General features: G+C 36.2%; 1 pseudogene; it reads left to right on the top strand.

Annotated features, from left to right (window-relative positions):
* The first annotated feature begins 4,707 nt into the window (after positions 1–4,707).
* Positions 4,708–5,152, top strand: LOC115523658 (annotated as a pseudogene).
* The last annotated feature ends 4,845 nt before the right edge of the window (positions 5,153–9,997 follow it).

The following is a 9,997-nucleotide window of genomic DNA, read 5'->3' as shown; positions in this document are numbered from 1 at the left end:
GTGTTTAGTTCATTGCTTGATACATAGTAGTCGCTCAGAAAATGTTGAATGAAGAAGCAAGTGGATTAATCAATACGTAGTAAGGGAACCAACCATGTGCTTGGCATATTTATTTCCTAGACTTATTTGACAAAGTTAACAGGTGAAAGTGTGTGTGTGTGTACACGTGTATTCTTTTATGTTTTTACATGGAGCTTGGGTTTCAGTCCTGTCATCATCTTAGTTACCCTTTTCAGGATAAGTGATTTTACCAATATTTATCTTAAAATACGGAGTTCAAATATTCCTGCAATATAAATTGCAGTGACCTTTATGGAATAAATTTGGTAATACATATTAAAATATAATATTCACCATTTTGACCCAGTAATCCCAAGTATAGGATTTAATCCTAAAACAATTATTAAATCTGTAGACAAATATTTAAATATAAGCATTTTTCATTATCTGTCTACTTAAAAAAAGAAAAGTGCTGGATAAAATCAAAATGTGTGTCCTGTAATACAATTTAAACACATATATAGTAGGACTCCCCTGAATAATTTTCAAAGAAACATGAGTTTATAGTACAAATTACTAAATCCAAAAGTAAATAAGCCAACATGAGCAAGACTCATAAGAAGTAGCAATAGAATGAGACTCACAAAACCTTCAAATATCAAAAATTAGGATAAATGTTTTAGTTTGAAAAAAAAAATCCAAACAGTGAAGGTCAAGGTAATAAAAATATTTAGTTTAAATTAAAAATTTGATAAATAACTAGAGCATCTAGAAATAATAAATAATTTATTTTATTTAATTTATTTTTGAGAGACAAAGTGAGACAGAGCACAAACAGGGGAGGGGCAGAGAAAGAAGGAGACACAAAATCTAAGCAGGCCCCAGGCTCTGAGCAAGTGTTCAGCACAAGCCCAAAGTAGGGCTTGAACCCACAAACTGTGAGATCATGACCTGAGCTGAAGTTGGTCACTTAACTGACTGAGCCACCCAGGAACACCATAGAAGTAATAAATAATTTAAATTAAAAATTCAAAGAGGCTTTCAGGAATAGCTAGGTAAATTGTACTAACTTTGTCACTCTGATAAATACATACATGTCTAAAAAATAGTCTTGTTTAAAGCCAGTATTTGAAATAAAATGGAAATTCAGAGGGATAAGTCTAATGTTTGGAACCACTTTTCACCTAGGGATGATTGCTGATGTTGTAGTTCGTGGTTGAGAGCTTAAGAGTCTGGATAATACTTTTATCAGCCTCCTAGGCAAGGAGGGTACATGCTGAGTACTGCTACCTGCCAGGGACTCTAAAGAGGTTTGCAACAGATATAGCAGTGCACCTTAAGTAGTCCAGCCTCCACAGGGACTACAGTCCAAGTTTGAATAATTTCAATCCTTGAAATTGAATTCAGATAATAGGATATTGCTACATTTCCAGGAGCCTATGAAAAGCAAATAAAAAATTCTCTCTGAAATAATATAACATCATCCTAGGTCTTGCATTATTTTTGTAATTTTTCAAATGCAGTGTCCTGTAAACAATAATAACAATAATACAGAATAACCAGGTACTCTGAGATAACACAAATGAATGAGACCCAGGTGACACAGTAACCAATAGAAACAGACCTACAGAAGCTGCTGTTGTTTGGAATTATCAAATACAGATTTTGAAGCAAATTAAGTTTAATATATTTAATTCAAAAAAGGCAAGATTCAGGAGTCAAGAAACTGGAGATACAGAAAAGGAAACAGAGTAATATAGATGTTCCATGACCAAAAAGTAAGATAACTGTATTAGAAATTCAACAGCAGATTGGGGTGCCTGGGTGGCTCAGTCAGTTAAGTGTCTGACTCGATTTCAGCTCAGGTCATGATCTCACAGTTTGTGAGTTCGAGCTCTGCATTGGGTTCTGTGCTAGCAGCATGGAGCCTGCTTGGGATTCTTTCTCTCTCTTCTCCTCTGTCTACTCCTCCTATGCTCACTCTCTGTCTCTCTCAAAATAAAAAAAATAAACATTAAAAAAATGTTTTAAAGAAATTCAACAGCAGATTAAAACAGAAATATAAATCAGAAGAAAATACCCAGAGGCAAACAAAGAGAGAGATAAGAAAGAAAAATGGATATCTGACACTATAACTCCTGCTTGCATGAAGCTAATTTAACACATATTTACTCTGTAAGGCACACCGCAGACTTCCTAGGCTTAGGAACACTAAGCAACCCTTCAGCACTATGCTTTTAAACAGTGAAGTCACCAATGAAAAGCACCAACATATGTAAAATATGGCATGTAAATAGACTATGAAAAGGGAACTTACAATATAAGAGCTGAAACAAGAAAGCAAGAGGGCCGGGGCGCCTGGGTGGCTCAGTTGGTTGGGCGGCCGACTTCGGCTCAGGTCATGATCTTGCGGTCCGTGGGTTCGAGCCCGGCGTCGGGCTCTGTGCTGACAGCTCGGAGCCTGGAGCCTGTTTCAGATTCTGTGTCTCCCTCTCTCTGACCTTCCCCCATTCATTCTCTTTCTCTCTCTGTCTCAAAAATAAATAAACGTTAAAAAAAATTAAAAAAAAAAAAGAAGGCAAGAGGGTCATCTTATTTAACTTATCTGGGAACATGCACATCAGAGGCTCAAATATTTTACGCCTTGGTGCATGTCAGCAGGTAGCCATGAAAGCACCATGAGTATTGATTTCTATTGTCTGCTATCACAGAACACCATAGACTCAGTGGCTTTATCCATAACAGAAACTTCTTTCTCACAATTTTGGAGGCCAAACAATGCAAGATCAAAGTGCCAGTCAATTCTGTGTCAGCTGAGAAACACTCAAAGATGACTGTCTTCTTTCTGTTTCCTCACATGATGGTAAGCGTGATGTTGCACTCTGGGGTCTCTTATATAAGGATGTTAATTCCATTCACCTCCCAAAGGCCCCACCTCCAGATGCCATCTCATTGGGGATTAGGTTTCAAACTATGGATTCGAGGGGAACACAAGCATTTGGTCCATAACCTATTACAAATAAACTTTAGTGAGTAGGCAAATTCACAAATGCAGAATCCACAAATAATGGGAATTGACTATAATCGGAGTAGCAAATAAAAGTAGAAAATGGGGCAAAAACATTTGAAGAGATGCAGGTTGAGAATTTTCCAGCACTGGTGAAATATATGAATATTTATATTTGCATATCTCTAGTGCCCCCCAATAAATATAGATCCAAACACTATCACATCCAAGTTAAACTATTAAAATCTGAAGACAAACAAGTAAACTTAAATGCACCCAGAGGAAATAAAGATACAGTAGATTCAAAACATTAGAAATTTTTAACTGAGAACTAATTTCTGAGCAGAAACATTGAAATCAAGAAGACAATGGGTATCTTTATATTTATGAAATTAGGTAAGAAATAACCTAGAAGTCTAGGCCAAATAAAAATATCTTTCAAGAATAAAAGAAATTAAAGACATTTTAAGGAAAAAAAGCCACTTATCACTGACAGGTATATACTACAGGAGAAACTAGAGGAAAGTTAAGAATATTCTTCTAACAGAAAGAAAATAATTGAAGATGGAAGGTTGAAAATGTTGACATAAATGAAGACTGACTGTAGTAATAATTCTGTGGGTAAATATAAAGTAATAACTTACTAAATAAAAATGTCTAATACTCTTAACATACATCACACAAAAAACATAGCATATATATCAGTAAGGAATAAAAATAGTTAAAAATGTGAATTTATTATATATTTTGTTAAGAGGAAAAAGGTGCCAATTGATGCTAGATTTGATTACTTAGGGATACATACAGTAATATTTAGTATAAACTAAAAAATAGTAAGATAGTAAATAACTTCTGAGTTAATAATAGAAAATGTCACATTATAGAGTAATCAGCCATTTCAAGAGAAGAAAAGACAGGAGAGAAAAGAAACAAAACAGGCAGAGCAAACAGCATGTGCAGTATACAAGTTTTAAGTTCAAAAGATCAGCAATAATATTGACTAAATACTCTTCCTAAAAGATAAAGATTGTAAAACTTAAGAAAACAGTATGAATTTAAAAAAGGAAATAAAATTTAAAAAAAACTGAAAAAGTTATAGAAAAGCAACTCTAAATAAAGAGAACTTAGCTGTATTTCAGGGAGAAATAAAAGGAAACTTTAGAAAATAATGTTGATTCAAGATAAGAAGATGCTTCAGAATAATAAAATTTTCAATTCACCAGGAAGATACAGTAATTCTAAATGACACCTGGTGTCAAGATGGATAATGACACCTGGCACCGTGACATATACAAAATATGGCACGCACTGTGGTAGAGTGTACCAAAACTTAAAAAGTTGACTATAAGCATTATGTTCTCCTGCCAAAATTCAATTATGTGAGAAAAAAATAATAAAACCATACTGTAAAATATCCATATATTCAAAATAACTTACAGAACAAAGAAAAAATGTTAATAACAACACCAGGAACATTTTGAACTAATGATACTGAAAGTATTACATATCACAATTGTGAATTCATGAAGTACGGGAAAATTTACATTCTTCAACATGCATATTAGAAACAAGAGAGGTCGCAAATCAATAAATACTTATCTCACAAAAGTAGAAAAAGAGTAATAAGTGTAAAGTAAAGAGAAAGAAAACATAACCATAAAGGCAGAAATTAATGAAACAGAGAGTGACAGCAACGCAAGATGGCTGCCACCATGGGCTCGGGAGTAAAAGTCCCTCGAAATTTTAGACTGTTGGAAGAACTGGAAGAAGACCAGAAAGGAGTAGGAGATGGCATAGTTAGTTGGGGTCTAGAAGATGACGAACACATGACACTTACAAGATGGATAGGGATGATAATTGGGCCTCCAAGAACAATTTATGAAAACCAACTATACAGCCTTAAAATAGAATGTGGACCTAAATACCCAGAAGCACTCCCCCTTTGTAAGATTTGCAACAAAAATTAATATGAATGAAGGTAATAGTTCTAATGGAGTGGTGGACCCAAGAGTCATATCAGTGATAGCAAAATGGCAGAATTCATATAGCATCAAAGTTGTCCTGCAAGAGCTCCGGTGCCTAATGACATCTAAAGAAAACATGAAACTCCCTCAGCTGCCCAAAGGACAGTGTTACAACAATTGATCAAAGAGAAAAACCACAGGCCCTCCCTCCCCACCCCATTTGGTTTAAGCAGTCTTCATTTTCCACAGTAGTAAGTTTTCTAGATACATCTTGTAGACCTCCAGTATCCTTGTAGATACTGGAAAGGAAGCTCCCGTTCAAAGGCAAGTTATCTTAAGATACTGTAAATGATACTAATTTTTTGTCCATTTAGAATATATAAGTTGTGCTATAACAAATCATCCTGTCAAGTGTAACCACTATCCATATAGTTGAACTTCTGGGATCAAGAAAGTATATTTAAACTGATTCCCATCATAACTGGTGGGGCACATCTAACTCAACTGTGAAAAGACACATCACACAATCACCTTGTTGCTGATTACATGCATGGCCTGGGGTCTCTGCCTTCTCCCCTTATCCTCCTCCTGCCTCCCTGTCTCCCTCCTTCCCTCCCTCCCTGCAACAGCCTTCCAGCTTGGGGTGGCTTGCTAGAGTAGTTGTGAAGGTTTCAGGTCACAGCCCGTGGGACTCCTAGTGGGTATGTGGGGGTTCTCTAGCTGCATCCCTGCTTTTTATAAGTCTTAAATGATGCCCCACCACCACTACCCCAAACCATTGTCCCTTCTTCACTTTCCACCACCACCTTTGGCCAAAGAATAGATTGTTACCCCCTCTGTTCCCCTCTGAAATTGGCCTTTGGTGAGGAATTCAGGGCTCTCTCCATATCTTCTCCCCCACCTTAATTGAGGGGTTCAGCTTTTTCCTTCTTCCTCCTCAACTCCCTTTTTGTACCATCACCACCCAACACTTTCCACAATACTTCCTTGCTTTGGCCAGAAACCATCAGGTAAGGTTGGAAAGAGTCTCTGACTTCCCTCGTTTAGTTTTGGAACCGCATTTAGTTCCGCATTTAGTTTTGGAACCTCCACCAGCCTGGGAAGGAATATTGGGTTCTCAGCCCTGCCACCCTCTGCTGTCATCATCAGCTGATGTGGTTTTTTAGCTCAGGTTTTGATAAAGTGAAAAGAACAGGGGTACTCAGACCTGCCAGCTCTCAAAGTTGTTGGTGGTTAAACTTGGAGAAAGGCCACAGAAGTCACTTGTAAGCACACACAATCCCTCTGAATGAATTGTTTTCCTGTAATTGCTTTTGCTTTTAAAAATTGAAGAAGTTTTAAACAGGGTTGTCATGTGGACATCTAGTTTGGAATGTGGCAACTGGAACAAAAAGAACCTTGAATTCGGTTCATACTTTGGTTTTGGTGCTGCTGCTTCTCACGGTCCTTAGGAGGGATTGAAAAAGAAATGGGTGTGCACAGCAGATCTCTGAAATTGGCAGGCTTGACTTCGTGGCAAATTGCTGTGTTTTTCCACTTTTCTGTTCAGGACCACTATATGCGGAGATGTGGATGCATACTGAAATAAAAGCGATTCATTCTGTTCTAAAGTGTTTTGTTTTGTATACTTTAGTGTTTGTGTAAAACCACCTTTTGAAGCAGCAGCTATCAAGTCTGAAAAGCAATCGATATTTCCATTAATCTTTTTCTAGGGGAAACCTTAGTTCTAAGGTTTTAACGTCCTGTAAGTAAGGTTTAACATAACAGTATTCCATAAGCAGCCTTTTTATTGTCAGACCATTGCCTGATTTTAATATAATAAAAAAAAGTGGGTTAAAAAAAAGAAACTAATGAAATAGAGTATTAGCAGAATGAAATGGTCTGTATTTGAAAGAGCAAATAAAAGATAAATATCTTGTGAGGCTGATTATTAAAAAAAATATATATATATATATAATATAAAGAATGCAAAGGGTCATCATTAAATATTACAATAATATTAAAGTAATAATAAGATATCATAAGGAATCTTATGTGAATAAAATTTAAACTAGAGATAAAAATGCATATATTCTTGGGGCACCTGGGTAGCTCAGTCAGTTAAGTGTTGGACTCTTGATTTCGGTTCAGGTCATGATTTTGTGGTTCCAGGGATCGAGCCCCACATCTGACTCTGTGCTGACAGCACAGAACTTGCTCAGGATTCTCTCTCCCTCTCCTTCTCTCTCTGCCATCCCCCTACTCATGTTTTGTGTCTCTCGCTCCCTCTCTCTCAAAAAATAAAAATAAAATAAATTTTAAAAATGCATATATTCCTTAAAAATATTTTATCCTATGTGTTGCAAGAGAAAATGGGAAAGTATGACATTTTTTAATATTTAATTATAGAAAAATTTATAGAAAAACATTGAAGGAAACCTCAGCTATGTTCATAGAGAATTCAGTAACAAAAGAATGTCAGTTCTTTCAAAACTGTTGTATAGAATTAAAATTACTTAAATATAAATTCCACCAGGGATTATCATGTATTTAAAATGTAACACTGAAAATGTATTGATTGTGGGTATTATATTTTTTGTGGTAAAACTATAAAGAAAATAAGAAAATAATCCACTACAGTGGTTATCTGGGGGTGACAAAGGAGAATATGATTAGTGAAAGACACAGAAATTGGCAAAGTTCTATTTCCAGTCGGTTTGAAATAACCACATGTTCGACTTTTAAATTATTGTGTTTTTTTAATTTTTTAAATTCAAAAAAAAAATTAAATTTATATCCAAATTAGTTAGCCTATAGTGCAACAATGATTTCAGGAGTAGATTCCTTAGTGCCCTTTACCCATTTAGCCCCCCCCCCTACAACCCCTCCAGTAACCTTCAGTTTGTTCTCCATATTTATGAGTCTCTTCTGTTTTGTCCCCCTCCCTGTTTTTCTATTATTTGTGTTTCCCTTCCCTTATGTTAATCTGTTTTGTTTCTTAAAGTTCTCACTTGAGTGAAGTCATATGATTTTTGTCTTTTTCTGACTGACTAATTTCACTTAGCATAATACCTTCCAGTCCATGTAGTTGCAAATGGCAAGATTTCATTCTTTTTGATTGCTGAGTAATACTCCATTATATATATATATATATATATATATATATACACACACACACACACACACACACACGCACATACATATCACATCTTCTTTATCAATTCATCCATCGATGGACATTTGGGCCCTTTCCATACTTTGGTTATTGTTGATAGTGCTGCTATAAACATTGGGGTGCATGTGTCCCTTTGAAACAGCACACCTGTATCCCTTGGATAAATGCTTAGTAGTGCAATTGCTCGGTTGTAGTTCTATTTTTAGCTTTTTGAGGAAACTCCATACTTTTTTCCAGAGTGGCTGCACCAGCTTGTATTTCCACCAACAATGCAAAAGAGATCCTCTTTCTCCGCATCCTCGGCAACATCTGTTGTTGCCTGAGTTGTTAATGTTAGCCATTCTGACAGGTGTAAGGTGGTATCCCATTGTGGTTTTGATTTGTATTTCCCTGATAATGAGTGATGTTGAGCATTTTTTCATGTGTCGGCTGGTCATTTGGAGAAGTGTCTATTCATGTCTTTTGCCCAATTCTTCACTGGATTATTTGTTTTGGGGGTGTTGAGTTTGATAAGTTCTTTATAGATTTGGCATACTAACCCTTTATCTGATATGTCATTTGCAAATATCTTCTCCTATTCTGTCGGTTGCCTTTTAGTTTTCAGATTGTTTCCTTTGCTGTGCAGAAGGTTTTTATTTTGATGAGGTCCCAGTCGTTCATTTTTGCTTTTGTTTTCCTTGCCTCCGGAGACATGTTGAGTAAGAAGTTGCTGTGGCCAAGTTCAAAGAGGTTTTTGCCTGCTTTCTCCTTGAGGATTTCGATGGCTTCCTGTCTTACATTGAGGTCTTTCATCCATTTTTAGTTCATTTTTGTGTATGGTGTAAAAAGTGGTCCAGGTTCATTTTTTTGCATGTCACTGTCCACTTTTCCCAGCACCACTTGCTGAAGAGACTGTCTTTATTCCATTGGATACTCTACTGCCTTGTCATAGATTAGTTGGCCATACGTTTGTGGGTCCATTTCTGGGTTCTCTATTCTGTTCCATTGATCTGAGTGTCTGTTTCTGTACCACTACCATAGTGTCTTGATTATTACAGCTTTGTAGTATAGCTGGAAGTCCAGGATTGTGATGCCTCCTGCTTTGGTTTTCTTTTTCAAGATTGCTTTGGCTATTTGGGGTCTTTTCTGGTTCCATACAAATTTTAGAATTATTTGTTCTAGCTCTGTGAAGAATGCTGGTGTTATTTTGATAAAGATTACACTGAATATGCAGATTGCTTTGGGTAGTATCGACATTTTAACAATATTTGTTCTTCCTATCCAGGAGCATGGAATCTTTTTCCATTTTTTTGCGTCTTCTTCAATTTATTTCATAAGCTTTCTATAGTTTTCAGTGTATAGATTTTTACCTCTTTGGTTAGATTTATTCCTAGGTATTTTACAGTTTTTGGTGCAACTGTAAATGGGATCTATTCCTTGATTTCTCTGTCACTTCATTGTTGGTGTATAGGAATGCAACTGATTTCTGTGCATTGATTTTATATCCTGCAACTTTGCTGAATTCATGAATCAGTTCTAGCAGTCTTTTGGTGGAATCTTTTGGGTTTTCCATATACAGTATCATGTCATCTGTGAAGAGTGAAAGTTTGACCTCCTCCTGGCCGATATGGATGCCTTTTATTTCTTTGTGTTGTCTGATTGAAGAGGCTAAGACTTCTAATACTATGTTGCAAGGGTGGTGAGAATGGACATCCCTGTCTTGTTCCTGACCTTAGGGGGAAAGCTCTCAGTTTTTCCCCATTGAGGATGATATTAGCATTGGGTCATTCATATGTGGCTTTTGTGATCTCGAGGTATGACCCTTCTATCCCTATTTGCTTTAGGGTATTTATCAAGAAAGGATGCTGTATTTTATCAAATGCTTTCTCTGCA

The sequence above is a fragment of the Lynx canadensis genome, chromosome C2 (genome assembly GCF_007474595.2).
Source record: "Lynx canadensis isolate LIC74 chromosome C2, mLynCan4.pri.v2, whole genome shotgun sequence".
Classification (NCBI taxonomy): domain Eukaryota; kingdom Metazoa; phylum Chordata; class Mammalia; order Carnivora; family Felidae; genus Lynx; species Lynx canadensis.
This window is presented reverse-complemented; position numbering and strand designations above follow the sequence as displayed.